Source organism: Aquarana catesbeiana, linkage group LG12 (genome assembly GCF_042186555.1).
Source record: "Aquarana catesbeiana isolate 2022-GZ linkage group LG12, ASM4218655v1, whole genome shotgun sequence".
Lineage (NCBI taxonomy): Eukaryota > Metazoa > Chordata > Amphibia > Anura > Ranidae > Aquarana > Aquarana catesbeiana.
This window is the reverse complement of record NC_133335.1, coordinates 85,952,388-85,969,177: the sequence shown is the minus strand read 5'-3', so window position 1 is coordinate 85,969,177 and position 16,790 is coordinate 85,952,388. Positions and strand designations below refer to the sequence as shown.

The following is a 16,790-nucleotide window of genomic DNA, read 5'->3' as shown; positions in this document are numbered from 1 at the left end:
TGCGTGCAGGAGGAACACCCCTATCTGGGGGGGGGGGGGTGCGACTCAGGCAGTGGAGATCTGGAAGAGACATGCCAGAGGAGCTGGGTGCAGAGCCAGAGGAGAGACTGGGGTTTTGTGCCAAATCGTTGCAGCCTGCGAATGCAGGATTTGCAAGTTGGGCTTGCTTGGATCAGTAGTCCATCATCAAGTATCTTTTTCAACTAAATGTTCAGGGCCGCCAAGATGGGGTATTGCAGGCCCCTGGCCTGTTTAAGAATCATCAAGTGAAACTAATCCTAGGACTTATTCAGAGGGAGGCCTAGTCATAACCGTTATATCATTTCAATTTGTTCTATGGGCATCCCATATCCCTTTCCCCCAACCAAGTTCAATTCCCTAAATAAAACAACAAAACAAAGCAAAAGACTTCTCATTGTCTACAAGTGTGACGTATGGATGTCTGGTAGCAGGGTGAGTATGCGTGGATGTTAGTAACTAGTGGCAACACACCGCTACACCTGGAAAAAGGACCCCTCCAAGGAGTAAACCGAGAGGAGAAGGACTGAATGATCATGTGACTGCGGCCTAATGAAAGTGAAAAAGAGAGAGCACAAGCAACTGTGACAGTTATCATTCATGGCAAGCCTTGGGAGGAAGTTAAATCAATGGGTTTAGTTCCACGTTAAGTAACTTAGTGCTTTAGAATTCCAATTGATATGTACAGTCACCGGCCACTTTATTTGGTAGGTCATCTTGATTGTACCGGTTTGGACCCCCTTTTGCCTTCAGAACTGCCTTAATTCTTCGGGGCATAGATTCATAAAGGTGTTGGAAACATTCCTCAGGGATTTTGGACCATATTGACATGATAGCATCATGCAGTTGCTGCAGATTTGTCGGCTGCACATCCATGATGCGAATCTCCCGTTCCACCACATCCCAAATGTGCTCTATTGGCTTGAGATCTGGTGACTGTGGAGACCATTGGAGTACAGTGACCTCATTGCCATGTTCAAGAAACCAGTGGTGAGATAATTTGAGCTTTGTGACATGGTGCATTATCCTTCTGGAAGGAGTCATCAGAAGATGGGTACACTGTAGTCATAAAGGGAAGGACATTGTCACCAATAATACTCAGCTAGGCCGTGGCGTTTAAACGATGCTCAATTGGTACTAACACTGCATTCACACCTGAACGTTTTGTAGCTTGAAGCTCAAAAACGCTGAAGGAGAAAAAAAAAATCAATGACTCTCTATGGAGATGGTTCACATCTCCACCCCTGTTGCCTGAAGCCAAGCGCCTGAAGATCAAACAAGTTCTGGAGCTTTTTTTGTCGCTCGAATTGGGCAGAATTGGACGTTTTTGGTGCATTTGTATTCCCAGAGAAATTGATGGAAATGTGCCATTCGCGCATGTATTTGCTCGTTTCTATACGCGTTTTAGCGTAATTTTCTACTCAAATGAAAAAAGTTAAACATTTTATTCTAATAATATATGAATAAATATAAAATACACAAATAACTAAAAATCATCATAAATAAGTAAAATGAATAATATGTAATAATACATTAATAAATAATAATTAACCTCTAACCTTAAAAAATATCAAATACATTATTATTATTATTAATAATAATAAAATAACAATAAACACCCAGGCTCAAACAAAAAAAAAAAAATACATTAATAATAATACATAATTATAATAATAATACATTTATTGTGGGTTAGGGTGCTTAGTTATTTATTATTTTATTTTCTTAAGAGGTAAGGGTTAATTATTTATTTTATTGTTACTTAGTATTAATTTATTGAATTAATTTTTTTATTTATGATTTTTATTTATTTGTGTATTTATTTTACATGTTTTTATTCAGTTATGTTTCGTATAATAATAAATGAAAAAATATAAAAAATAAATAAAATAATAATAAATAACCCCAACCCCAACTCCTAATCCTAACACTAACTGAATTCAAACCCCTTACCCTAACGAAAAAACATTATAATAAATGAATAATAATAATAAAAGAAGAAATAAAAGCTAATGGAAAAGCTAAAAAAGCTGAAATACCTAGCAACAAATGATGCAACAGATAACAGTTTTCTCTATTGGCTAATAAAAAAACCGCCAAAGCCCAAAAACGCTGCATACAAACGTGCAAAAACGCGCCAAAATTGTGCATAAAAACAAAAAAACACCAGAATATCGTTCAGACACTACGCGCAGCCCAAGGGGCCCAAAGTGCACCAAGAAAATATCCCCCACACTAATACACCACCACCCTGAACCATTGATACAAGGCAGGATAGATCCATGTTTTCATGTTGTTTACACCAAATTCTGACCTGATCTGAATGTTGCAACTAAAATCGAGACTCATCAGCCCATCTGCTTTAAGGTTCGATGTGTTGTGTGTTCAGAGATGGTATTCTGCATATCTTGGTTGTAATGAGTAATATTTTGAGTTACTGTTGCCTTTCTGTCACCTCAAACCAGTCTGCCCATTCTCCTCTGACATCAACAAGGCATTTTCCTCCACACAACTGCCGCTCACTGGATATTTACTCTTTTTCAGGCCATTCTCTGTAAATCCTAGAGATGGTTGTGTGTGAAAATCCCAGTAGATCAGTAGTTTTTGAAATACTCAGACCAGCCCGTCTGGCACCAACAATCATGCCACATTCAAAGTCGCTTAAATCCTCTTTCTTCCCCATTCTGATGCTCGGTTTGAACTTCAGTAAGTCGTCTTCATCACATCTAGATGCCTAAATGCATTAGGTTGCTGTCATGTGATTGGCTGATTAGCAATTTGTGTTACCAAGCAATTGAACAGGTGAACCTAATAAAGTGGCCGGTGAGTGTATGTCTACATTGATCCACTTTATGTGTATTCTTAATCATGGTTGAAGAAGAACAAATACAAGTGTTGATTTTTTTAATGGGCACATTTGTGTTTTTAGGTATTTTTCTTTGTATGATGAACATTGATCGGTATTGGTGTGTGGAGTTGTGATGAATAGGACAAATCAGGGAAGATCCGCTCATTGTTCTCTATGGATGGGACAGTTTTGGTGTCTCCTTCCTGTAGTATATAGATAGTGACATGTTAGTGAAGAGGTCACTGCATACAGAGCTGTGAGTCCCATCATTCCCTCTCATGGGATCAGTTACATTCCTCTTTCTCACTAACCCAGGACCATGAATTATGGATGAGCATGAAACGCTTATCCTGCAGGTTATGTGTACAGGTGTAAAGATGCAAATGCTGGGGAGGAAGGTCTGCAGATCTTAGCCTGTCTTGTGCTGTCATATATGATAAAAGATTGATGGAATACTATTATACCCGGTGATTAGGAAACACATATTTGTCAGAAATAAAAACGAATGGGGAACATCTCATGGTCCAATCCGGGTCAGCCAGTGGTGTGGTGGGCCCAGGCAAGGAAATATATTTTAGTATAACATTATAAACCATTTACTATCACACACATTTTTAAAAAAGTGGAAATAAAAAAAATTTTTGGAATCGTATGCATATCATTAAGGCTAGGATCACACTAGCCATGCTCTGAAGAGCAATCTGTGGTGGATCTTTTTTCAGAGCACAGCTAAACAGCCAAGCTCAGGCATTCAGGAACTGATCCTTCCACCTCCTGGTTGCCTTTTTTTTTTTTTACTGAACGGCAATTTACAATGGAGTTAATGTACCACAAACAAGAGCTAAGCGTTTGGCTCGCAGTTGCAGCTAGGCCCCATAGATGTAACAGGCCAAGTTTGGCAGGCGGTGTCATCTGTCAATTCAGAATGCTGTGTTAGATCTTCTGCAGCCATGATGCAAAGCTGCAGCTTGTGAACAGCCTCCTCGGGCTTTCTTTCACACTTTAAGTGGGTGGTCAGGGAGCAGTAAAACTGCAGCTCAGCCACCTGTTTTTACCACCACCAGCTACTTGTGTGAAAGAGGTCCACTTTAAGAAACAACCGTCATATAATAATCAGAAATAAGTATGAATAAGGAGCATGCGATGGTCCAAGTAGGCTACGTTCAAGCTTGTGCACTTTGAGAATGCACGCAAATTCACTTGTATCCTCCCAACGTACGAAAACGCACAGCCCTTTTGCAGATGCATGGCAGTGCTATTATTTCTTTATGGCACCCCCATGCTTCTAGTAACATGCGTGTTTTGGTGTGGTATGATTTTTGAAAAGGGTCATGCACTTGTGTGTTTTTTTTAGTGAAATGCAGTGCTAATTTCTTCAACGAAAACGTTTGTCATAATTTTCGTCAGTGGCTTTTTTACAGTGACGAAAACGAAACAAAAGTACAGCACATTTTCCTCAACTGATGAAATCTATGATGAAAATCAAATCCGTTTTCATTAAGGAATGGAAACGGACATTAATGGCAAGGAGGGTCTTTTATCCTCGTGAACTACTGTATTTATCGGCGTATAACACAGTGCGTGCGTGTTATACGCCAATATTTGTTTCTTTTTTACCAACAGGGGGCGGGGACTGGGCGGTCCGTCCCGGGTGCCACACATTGGGGGGGGGGGGGGGTGGGTCAAGCCGGTGTTCTGCCATATACTGTCCTCGTATCAGATAGTGTCCGCCTCGTACTGCGCAGGCGCAGCGCCTGCGCAGTACGGAGGAGCAGGAGATGCCGAAAATGCCCGAAGTTGATCAGCTGACCATCAGCTGTACACGGCGCTCGGGCACCTGTTAGCGATGGCAGTGTAAGAGGGCCCCTCGCGGGCTCGCTTCGCTCGCCACGCTTCGGGCACGGCCTCGCTGCGCTCGGCAAATATTTATTCTAACTCTATGTCCACTTGGATAGTAGGGAATGATCCTGGACATAGGGTAAGAATAAATGCGCAGGCGCCGTGTACAGCTGACGATCAGCTGTTGAACTTCGGAGACTTTCGGCGTCTCTTTTGTCCTCCGTACTGCGCCTGCGCAGTACAGGGAGGACACTATATGATAGGGGACTGAATTCGATAAGACACCGGTCATCCTGCCTCTCATGGCCCTTGGACAGCACTGCCAGCAAAGTCTAAAGTTAGGAAAAATCACTGCCAGCCCCTACACCGCTCCTCCTCCTGTGTCACTCTCATTGCTAAATTGAAGCTTCTAAATACTTCAATTGCTCTGTTCTTGTCGGCCTCTCCCCTCCTCCTGCTCCTCCTCTTCTTCCGAGTGTTGCTTTAGATTGGAGGAGGAGAGCGGTCACATGACCATCCATGAAACATCAGAGGAGAGCAGTCATGTGACTGGGTCCATGCAAGAACTAAGCTATTGAGGTATATTTAGAGACTTTGATTTACAGTGAGTGACACAGGAGGAGCTGTGTATGACAAAGGGCTGGCAGTGATTTATTCTTAACTTTAGAGTACGCTGGCAGTGTTGTCCCAGGAGACTGAGGGTCTCCTGAGAGTGCAGGGGGGGGGGGCTGTGTATTGTGGGGGGCAGTGTATTGTGCGGAGGGTGGGGGGCTGTGTGGTTTGTACTGTGGGGGCCATGTGCTGTGCAGAGAGTGGGGGGCTGTGTGCTGTGCAGAGGGTGGGGGGCTGTGTGCTGTACAGAGGGTGGGGGGGGGGCTATTTATTGTGCAGAGGGTGGGGGGCTGTGTACTGTGGAGGGCTGTGTGCTGTGCAGAGGGTGGGGGGCTGTGTATTGTGCAGAGGGTGGGGGCTGTGTGCTGTGTACTGTGGAGGGCTGTGTGCTGTGCAGAAGGTGGGGGGCTGTTTATTGTGCAGAGGGTGGGGGGCTGTGTGCTGTGTACTGTGGAGGGCTGTGTGCTGTGCAGAGGGTGGGGGGCTGTGTATTGTGCAGAGGGTGGGGGCTGTGTACTGTGGGGGGCTGTGTATTGCGCAGAAGGTAGGGGGCTGTGTGCTGTGTAATGTGGGGGTCTGTGTACTGTGAGGGGCTGTGTATTGTGCAGAGGGTGGGGGACTGTGTACTGTGCATATTCATTTTTAATTTTAGTTGACTAAAATGATTTTATTAGACTAAAATGTACTGGAAATTTTAGTTGACTAAAATACGATGACTAAAATGGGACTAAAACTAAAATGGCATTTAGTCCTAAGACTAAAACGAAATTGAAATTTGCTGCCAAAATTAACACTGGTGAAATCAATGGGCTGCCCTAAATACAAATGTGCAAAAGCGCATGTACTCTGCTGCACCTGCAAAGATGTGAATGGAGTCGTGAAGAGGTTACGCAACATACGAAAATTCTCATATGACCGAATTCAACTTCAAGTGGTGTAATGTGTTAAATTTTTATTGTTTTTTATGTGTTCTTTAGTTTCTGAGCATGCGTAGTCTTGCTCTTACGATTTATTTTGGATGAAAGCTATACTCGTTAAACGAAAATCGAACGTTGTTATCACATACAACAAACATTTTATAGCCTGCAGATCCAGTTTTTGTCATCTGAAAATTTGGAATTGGCTGCCGAAAGAACCGTACTAACGATCCGAAAATCGGAAGATCGTTCGTCGGACGAAATTTTACTTCCGATTTTCTGAACGTGTGTACGGGCCTTTACTGTCAGACAATGGTCTGATGGACCCAGACAAGAAAATACAGTATATTGCAATACAACACATACAGTTTGTTGTTATTATTGCTTGCCGACCGTATAATATATATATATGTATGGTGGAAAGGCAGCTCTACTGTGCAGGATCACGTACCTCGTATGTGATCCTGCACTTCCGGGTCTAGGGCGCACCTGCTGATTTGGCGGGCACAACTAATAGTTGTCCTGTGGACAGATTCTCCCACCTGAGCTGTGGATATCTGCAGCTCCTCCAGAGTTACCATGGACCTCTTGGCTGCTTCTCTGATTAATGCTCTTCTTGCCCGGCCTGTCAGTTTAGGTGGACCGCCATGTCTTGGTAGGTTTGCAGTTGTGCTATACTCTTTCTCAATCCATGTCTTTATAGACCTTCCTTTGTGCACTGGTCCAAGTCATTTGGTGGAGGGGGGATTATGGTGTGGGGTTGTTTTTCAGGGGTTGGGCTTGGCCCCTTAGTTCCAATAAAGGGAACTCTTAAGGCGTCACCATACCAAGACGTTTTGGACATTTTCATGCTCCCAACTTTGTGGGAACAGTTTGGGGATGTCCCCTTCCTGTTCCAACATAACTGCGCACCAGGGGTCCTAAAACTTTTGACAATATAGTGTATATAACAAAAGAGACCAAAAAGATGCAAATACATTTATTTCCAGTGTTTTCATACACTTGAAGCAGGGGCACTTTATGTATAATTACTTCCAGGAACTAAAACTATATTAGTATTTTTACAGATATTAGTCATTGTATTAAATGTAAACCCAGAACAAAAAATGTAATATATAACAGATTACTAGTCCTTGGGCCTTTTTGTTCTATTTTATTATTTTCACCTGGTAACCCAGCATATAACATTACAATTCCTGTCCCTAGGTGGCTATGTCACTCCTCCACTGTATCTGTGGAGGGAGCCATGGTTGTCACCCTAGGCTGCTCTCCTAATATGGCAATATAGGGGCGACAAATGTGCTTTGCTTTTCATCTTTGTAGCATCATGAGGGCAGGGCAATTGGTTGATTACTGAAAATACCTAGGAAGGAAGATATTCTTTGGTAAAGCTCACAGGAAGTGACAAAGACACTTCAATATATGAAATTTTTGTCTGTGAATTTATTTATCCTTTAACTATATCAACCCCTTAGGACATACTGATATGTTCTCGAGTGGAAGTGGCTGTACCAGGATCAAGGCTGCGGCTATGATCCCTGTACCAAAATTTTCAACCAGGGATAGGCTTTTTTGTAGAAAGGGGCTCCAGAAAAAAATTTAAGGGAAAAATGTAAAATAGTTTTAAATAAAATGATTAATAAAATAAATGTAAAGGGCCCCCATGCTAATGCGCAAATGTGAATGCACGTGTAGGACCCACACTGGGGTTGCCAACTTTTCTTTAAGCAAAACCCAAACACTTAAGCATTACGCTGCAATTTTTTTTTTCAAGGGCTTTTTATAAACAGTTTGAAGATATTTTAGCTCTTATCATGGAAGTCACCTTCAATTCAATCTCTGACGTATGCGCTTTTTCTCGACAATCTCAGGTGGCACATATTACTCTTATTTATAAAGACAAGAAAGACCCAGCCGAATGCTCAAGTTATTGCCCAATTTCTTTAATTAATGTTGATCTTAAAATATATGCCAAATTATTGGCGGATAGACTTCCGTTGGTTATTCCATCTATTATCAGTCTTGATCAGGTTGGTTTTCTCCCTGCTTGCGAAGCACAAGATAATACTATTAAAATAATATCACTTATCTCCCATTGTCAATCACAAAAGATCCCTTTGTGTCTTCTCTCACTTGATGCGGAAAAAGCGTTTGATCGTTTGGATTGGGCATTGTTGAAAGCAACATTGGAGCAAATTGGCTTATTCCTTATGACTTTATTCATAAAATAATGGCTCTCTATTCCTGCCCCCGCAACTAGGATAAGGGTAAATGGTGCTCTTTCGGACCTGGTTCATATATCTAATGGGACTCGTCAAGGATGTCCCCTTTCACTGCTTTTGTACATACTAGCAATGGAACATTTGGCTGTAGCCCTTGTATTAATAATTCAATACAAGGTGTGGACATTGCTGGTAAGCAATATAAGGTCAGCTTATTTGCGGATGATCTCCTGCTTCATATTAACAATCCATTAGTAGCCTTCCCTTCGTTAATAAAAGAATTGGAATTATTTGTCATTTTAAGTAATTTTAAAATGAATGCTGCTAAATCATATTGCTTAGATGTATCACTTCCTACAGGCACCCAAGACTCTATCACAGATAAATTTCCATTCCAGTGGGAGCAGCATTCTATCAAATACTTGGGAGTCCAAATACCTTTGCAACTTCAAAAACTGTACGAGCTAAATGACTGCCCGTTCCTGATACCATGCAGCAGCGCCTTAAGTCATGGTCATGAATGCATCATTCCTAGCTTGGACAATTGTCCCTCTTTAAGATGGATATCCTCTTTAGATTTCTTTACATTTTTCAAACAGTTCCGATTCCATGCTTATTTTTCCGACTGGCATGCTCTATATTACTTAAATTAATTTGGTTTAGATCGTCAGCTAGACTTAGTTATGACATCCTGGTGAGGAAGAGAGACGCTGGTGGAGCAGGTCTGCCGCATTTGGAATTATATTACACCGTGGGACTACTTGGCAGGATATTAGACTGGTTCCATCATGGTCCTTTTAAGCAGTGGGTCATTGTGGAGTCGGATTTATCGCCAGTACCATTGACTTCTCTTCCGTGGCTGCTTTCAACAGACCTTCCTCCTCTTTCACAGCTAACACTCCCGCTCTCCTCGTTTTTATACGTCTGGGACAAGGCTATCACTACATATAATGTATCTTCAACCCGGGGCCCCTTTCCCCTATTTTGGGTAATCCAGGGTTTTTACCCAGATGGTCAGACAAGGGCTTTCTTTGTTGGCAACCCTCACAACTATCCAATAGGCACTCACCCTGCAGGGCCTGAAACCCCTGAGTGAGCTAAGCTCTATTTCTTACACTAGACGAGGAGATTGGCTTTAATATTTTCAATTGCATCATCTTTATGTGCGGCTTTGTAGGGATCTAACTAAGATTGAGGACCTGTATCTGCTTTCCGAGAGTGAGTCACTCTATAGACAGTATATTCTTTCATACTGGCACTGGTACTTTCTGGTGAGTTATTGGGTTGGAAATAATCATGGAAGTGTTCATTGGCATTTGGAATAAAAGAAAATGCTTTGGAAAATTTGTATGACAGTTATCTATGTTTAGTATGATTTTATATGTGTATTTTTTAGTTTAACTGGTATTTTATACAACAGATGTGCTCTACTGATTACATTTAAAGGGCCTTTGTAGCAAATGGCAGAAGTGTTATGCAGTGAATATACAAGTAAACATTTTAGGATAATATTAGAATAGAAACCAAATTGGCATAGCAGGGAGCAATATTGTCACCAGGCCTTGGTAATAAGCCTTGCCCTAGGGATCTACCCACAGCCAGGCTTTATACTGTATAGCAGTCATTGTATTGTCATATGTATCATATCACCTGGCTGATTTCATGGTACCTGAATGCAGGCAGCAAGTGATAGAGTGATGAGTAGGTAGGCAGGAGGCTTTTTCGACAGAGACAAATGTGGGTTTCCCCAGAGAGTCTAACAAGGTAGATGGTCTTCTGCTGAGCTCTGATAACTCACTGTGTGGTACCTTGCTGGTTTGTCCTGTCGGTGACTACAAGGTTAAGGCAAATGAGCAGAGCAGTAAACAGAATGAGACCAGCAACAATTTGACTGTCAGGCAAGGTGCCAAACTGGAAACTAGTCCAGAGCTAAGAACTATACAGTGACATCATTGCCAGGCAAGGAGCAGAGTCAGGAGCCAAGGTGCAGTCATAAACAATAGACAAAGCTGGGGAAGCCAGTGACTGGAACACAAATGCAGGAACACAGGAATCACGCTCCAAGTATACATGAGCTAAAGAACCCGGGGACAAGGCTAGGCACACAGCACGATGTTCTGACAACATCTTTGAGGGTTCAAAAAACTGAAAGTCTAATTAAAATGTATGTAAACCCTAACAATAAATGTCCCTTATTTTCTACCTTTTGGTCTGCTAAATATGCTAAATATGTACCATTGTCAGTCTGGGGTCATGTCGATCAATGGTCCCATGATCAGCGAGAACTTCCACAACAGCTCCTAGAGTTTATGGAGAATGTCACAAGTAAAAAAAAATCTGTTAAAAGTAATTCTGTGGACAAAAAACAAAACATAATAAAGCGGTATTAAACCCAAAAACAAACTTCTATTATATTGCAGCTAATTAATTCTTAAAGCTCATCTTTGGGAAATCAGACAATTCCTCCTTGCAGTCGGGCTGCATTCACACCGCAAGGATTGACTGTCTCGTTCTCTCTGACACTGTGGTGAATATTCCAGCAGACAGCTCTCCAATACAGCAGCCCAGAGGCATAACTAGAACCTTCAGGGCCCCGGTGCAAGAAACCATGATGGGCCCCCCTTCCATCTGAGCCCCGGGCTTCCAATTTTGGAAGGGTGTCCATGGGCATCCTCCCAAAACCGTGCTTCCCGCATGCCCCCTGGGACATGCATCCAGCGCAATCACAGCAGCCCTTTACCATGTGATCAGCTGATCACATGTAAACGGACTTGCTGGTTATCCGCAGCCCTTTCCTCCCACACTGTGTCTGTGTTAGGAAAGGACTGCCGTTAACTGTCAAGAATGTCAGTAAATTGTTTACACTGATAATCAGTGCCCCAATCATAAGTGCTATCTATCAGTACCCATCAATGCTGCCTATCAGTGCTCATCAATGCCGCCTATCAGTGCCCATCACTTCCACCTACAAGTGTTACCTATCAGTGCTCATTAATGCCGCCTATTAGTGCCCATCAATTCTGCCTGTCAGCACCATCTTTCAGTGCTCATTAATGCCGTCTAACAGCGTCCATCAGTGCCACCTATCAGTACTCTTCAATTCTGCCCATCAAAGCCCATCAATACTGCCTGAGTTCTGCCTATCAGTGTTCCTCAGTGCCCATCAGTACCACCTATCAGTGCCCATTAGTGCCTCCTATCAGTGCTGCCTATCAGTGCTCATCAATGTGGTCTATCAATGCTCATCAGTGCCTCCTATCAGTGCCCATTAGTGCCTCCTATCAGTGCCCATTAGTGCCTCCTATCAGTGCCCATTAGTGCCTCCTATCAGTGCCCATCAGTGCCTTCTATCAAAGTCCATCAGTGCCTTCTATCAGTGCCCATTAGTGCCTTCTATCAGTGCCCATCAGTGCCTTTTATTAGTGCCTCCTATCAGTGCCCATCAGTGCCTCCCATCAGTGCTCATCGGTACACATAAATTCCTCCTATCAGTGCCCATAAATGCCTCCTATCAGTGCCCATTAGTGCCTTCTATCAGTGCCTCCTATCAGTGCCAATTAGTGCCTTTTATCAGTGCCCATTAGTGCCTTCTATCAGTGCCCATCAGAGTCCCCCTTTACATCAGATGTCCCCATTAGAGTCCCCCTTTACATTAGATGACCCCATCAGAGTCCCCCTTTACATTAGATGTCTCCCCCCCCCTCATACTCACAGCTCTCACAGCAAGTCGCCTTCCATCCACCTTTGGACCGGCCGGGATGAGTCAGAGAAATCAGAAGTGACAGCGCAGGTCCCGTCAATCACTAACCACAGCAAGGAGCAATGCTATAGAGGGAGTGTTCTGGGCACAGAGCTGTGCGCCCTGAGGACTTTCTAAAGGAAGACAATAGAGCTTCTTGTTTGCAACACGTTCACGTTTACGTGTTTGCAAACACGTCATGCTTCCCATAGCAGCTGTGTATCCGGTGCCCTGCACACAGTTAAAGGGCCATTATTTTATTTTTTCAGTGATTGCAGCACATCATGCTTCTAATACCCCTGTGTCCAGCAACCCACACACACTTAAAGGGCCATTATTATTTTTTTTTATGTTGAGTAGCTCTGGGGGGGGCGGCGCCCCTGCGCCCTCTATGGGTGGGGCGCCACTGACAAGAACACAGCTAAACTCTGGTCTTTGAATGAATCACACAGTACACAAGATTCTGTTTTGTAACATTATGATCTGTGTGAGCAGGCAAATACTCTGCGTTTGGGACCTGCTTTGGGATTTGGGTAGCATTTCATTGACACCTGCTGCAGATTGCAAGGGCAGTGCGTCTTGAATGCGCTGCGGGAAACCCTTACAGAGTGCAGGTTTCTGCACTACGCACTGGTGTGAAGGGACCCTAATGCCCCGTACACACGGTCGGATTTTCCGACGGAAAATGTGTGATAGGACCTTGTTGTCGGAAATTCCGACCGTGTGTGGGCTCCATCACACATTTTCCATCGGATTGTCCGACACACAAAGTTTGAGAGCAGGATATAAAATTTTCCAACAACAAAATCCGTTGTCGGAAATTCCGATCGTGTGTATACAAATCCGACGCACAAAGTGCCACGCATGCTCAGAATAAATAAAGAGATGAAAGCTATTGGCCACTGCCCCGTTTATAGTCCTGACGTACGTGTTTTACGTCACCGCGTTCAGAATGATCGGATTTTCCGACAACGTTGTGTGACCGTGTGTATGCAAGACAAGTTTGAGCCAACATCCGTCTGAAAAAATCCATGGATTTTGTTGTCGGAATGTCCGAACAAAGTCCAACCGTGTGTACGGGGCATAAGGCTGCTTTCACACTGAGGCTCAGTGGATACATTTAGTACTGAGTGTAGACTGGAGTTCATGATCCTTGCTTAACTTGGAGGAAATGACACGTGACTCAAGTCAGTGATTCAAATCATTTCACTGATCTGATCCATGTCTTGATAGGTTTGCAGTTGTGCCATACTCTTTCCATTTTTAGATGATGGATTGAACAGTGCTCTGTGAGATGTTCAAAGCTTGGGATATTTTTTTATAACCTAACCCTGCTTTAAACTTCTCCACATCTTTATCCCTGACCTGTCTGGTGTGTTCCTTGGCCTTCATGATGCTATTTGTTCACTAAGGTTCTTTAACAAACCTCTGAGGGCTTCACAGAACAGCTGTATTTATACTGAGATTAAATTAAAGTGGACCTTTAGTCATTTTTTCAACTTTCCATCTATTAAATCTTCTGCCCTTGTTGTTTTAACTTTGGATAGTAAAACATTTTTCTTTCTTCCAGTAAATACCTTATATAGCCCACTTTCTGTTTCTTGTCTGGTAAAAAAGCCTAGGCTTATGACATTATGCACATCTCTCTCACACTCTCGTGAGAGTTTGTCAGGCAGGGAGGGGGGATGAGTTATAAGAGGGCCAATGAAAGCTTCAGGGCTGCAGAGCTGGGAGTGTGTCTCTGTGTGTTTGTGTAAATCCAGGAAGTGAACAGGCAGCAGCTTCAGCTGCCCACAGTTAAAATGGATGCAGCCAAACTTAGCGGAAGGAGATTTCTGCTATGTGGCAAGTACAGGATCACAGTATATATAAAATAATATGCAAAGTGGTTGGAGGGAAGCTTCAGAATGGCAAAGATGTTTTTATTACAAATTATGTGAGCAGACTACAGATCCTCTTTAATCACTTAAGGACCGGAAAATTTTCCCCCTTAATGACCTGGCCATTTTTTGTGATACGGCACTGCGTCGCTTTAACTGACAATTGCACGGTCATGCGACATTGTACCCAAACAAAATTGACATCCTTTTTTTCCCAGAAATAAAGCTTTCTTTTGGTGGTATTTGATCACCTCTGCGGTTTTTATTTTTTGCGCTATAAACAAAAAAAGAGCAACAATTTTGAAAAAAACCCAATATTTTTTACTTTTTGCTAGAATAAATATCCCAATTTTTTTTTTTCAAAAATAAATTTCTTCATCAGTTTAGGCCAATATGTATTCTTCTACATATTTTTGGTTAAAAAAAAAGTGCAATATGCTTATTGATTGGTTTATGCAACGTGTTATAGCGTTTCCAAAATAAGGGATTTTTTTTTACTGTGATTTTTAGTAGGGCTGCAACATTGCAGCGGACAGACTGGACACTTTTGACACATTTTTGGGACCATTGACATTTATACAGCGATCAGTGCTATAAAAATGCCCTGATTACTATGTAAATGTCACTGGCAGGGAAGGGGTTAACACTAGGGGGCGATCAAGGGGTTAAATGTGTTTCCTCATGTATTTTCTAACTGTAGGGGATGAGACTGACTAGAGGAGGAGACATATCACTGTTCCTAATTACTAGAAACAAACGATCTGTCTCTCCTCTCCTGTCAGAACGGGGATTTGTATGTTTACACACACAAATCCCTGTTCTGGCTCTCGTGCCCGCGATCGTGGGTGGCCGATGGACATTGCGGCCGCCGGCCACACGCATCGGTTTCCTCGTCGTGCAGCAAGCGCGCCTGCCATGGCTCTTGCAGGAGTCAACGTACAGTTACGATTCGCGAAATGAGCCGACCTGCCACCAGCGGCTGGTTGGTAAGTGGTTAAACACAGGTGAACTCTATTTACTAATTAGATGACTTCTGAAGGCAATTGGTTCCACTAGATTTTAGTTAGGGGTATCAGAGTAAAAAGGGGCTGAATACAAAGGCATGCCACACTTTTCACATATTTATTTGTAAAAAAATGTTGAAAACCATTTATCATTTTCCTTTCACTTCACAATTATGTACCACTTTGTGTTGGTCTATCACATAAAATCCCAATAAAATACATTTACATTTTTGTTTGTAACATGACAAAATGTGGAAAATCTCAAGGGGTATGAATACTTTTTCAAGGCACTGTACCTCCTCCACAAGTCTTTGCTCCTCCCAGCAGTCCTAAGGCAAGGGGGGTGTGGCTACTCCTCCCCAGACTGCACTGCAGCCAATCAAAGGGGCCTCTGTATGTTGGGCAGTGGGCGGACTCTCCTCCAGCAGCTGTGGCTGCAAATACAACCCTGTCACAGTGTCTGTATCTTCTCTCTCCTTCTCTCTGGCTGTGACGTTCCACTTCACTTGTATCTGAAGAGAGGGGAATGACAGCTGCAGTATGAGGGCAGCCATGACAGCCCACTCAGCGTAGCTGTAGTCTGGGGAATGTCATGGACTGGGCTGGGGCTACATATACTTCATTGGAACTGATTTATCAAATAGTAATATAGGTAAAAATACGGTTTAGGGCTCAGTATTAATAAAGTGGAACCTTGGATTATGAGCATATTCCGTTCCAGGAGAATGATTGTAATCCAAAGCACTCGCATATCAAAGCGAGTTTCCCCATAGGAAATAATGGAAACGAAGATAATTCGTTCAACACTGACTTCTATTGCATGCAATACCGCATGTAGCCAGAGGTGGGGGGCACTGGAGAGCCTTGAAAATACTTGGGGACAGCTCGGCTGAACATGGAAACCCTCGGAAAGGTTCAGAAACACTCGGGAACTGAGTATTTCCGAGTGGTTCCGATTATTTCCGAAGGGCTCCGAACCGTTCCAAGTGTCACCGGCGCCCCCGCACATCTGGCCAAATGCGGTACTGCACACCCCATTGGCTTGAATCCTGCTCGTTTTGCAAGACAACACTCGCAAACCGAGTCAGGATTTAAAAAAAAAAGTTGCTCGTCTTTCAAAACGTTTGTTAACCGCGTTACTCGTAAACCAAGGTTCCACTGTAAATCCATCTGTATTCTTTCTATAATTTGTATACTCTGTTTTCCTTGTATGTACTTACTACCATGCTAGGAACAGCTAGACTTAAACTGGATGTAAACCTCTGCAATGAAAATTGAACAAAGCATATCCTTCTATAGTGTGTACTTGACTCAATCCAAGCACCCAGTGTGGTTCCTCTCTCCTAGTTCTGCTATCTGTGTGAATTACTTCTGACAGTCTAACTTGACACCACAGAATCCCGGGAGAGAACCGACCCCCCCTTCCCAGGCACACAGGAAGACATTGACAGTCTCAACTGTGCATGTTTCCCTATAAGTGAGTGTAGAGGGTGGTGTGTCTATACCCCCTGCCTTCTGGAGTGGAGAAAAAGCCTTTGATCTGTATGTTTTAGAAGGCTGTAAAGAAGCAAGTGCTGCAGATAAACAGGTACAACTTATGTAGAGGATTAGTTTAATCCCTGGGCTAGGCTATATGTAAGGGATTACAACCACTTTAAATAGAAAACACACATAGCTATGGACATTAAGAATTTGGGTAACGATCTGCACA

The 16,790-nt window shown here is 42.9% G+C and overlaps 1 protein-coding gene across 2 annotated transcripts in view; it reads left to right on the top strand.

Annotated features, from left to right (window-relative positions):
* Window positions 1–16,790, top strand: part of USH1G (USH1 protein network component sans) — a 110,428-nt gene that overhangs the window by 61,078 nt on the left and 32,560 nt on the right. The gene's annotated exons all lie outside the window — the stretch shown is intronic.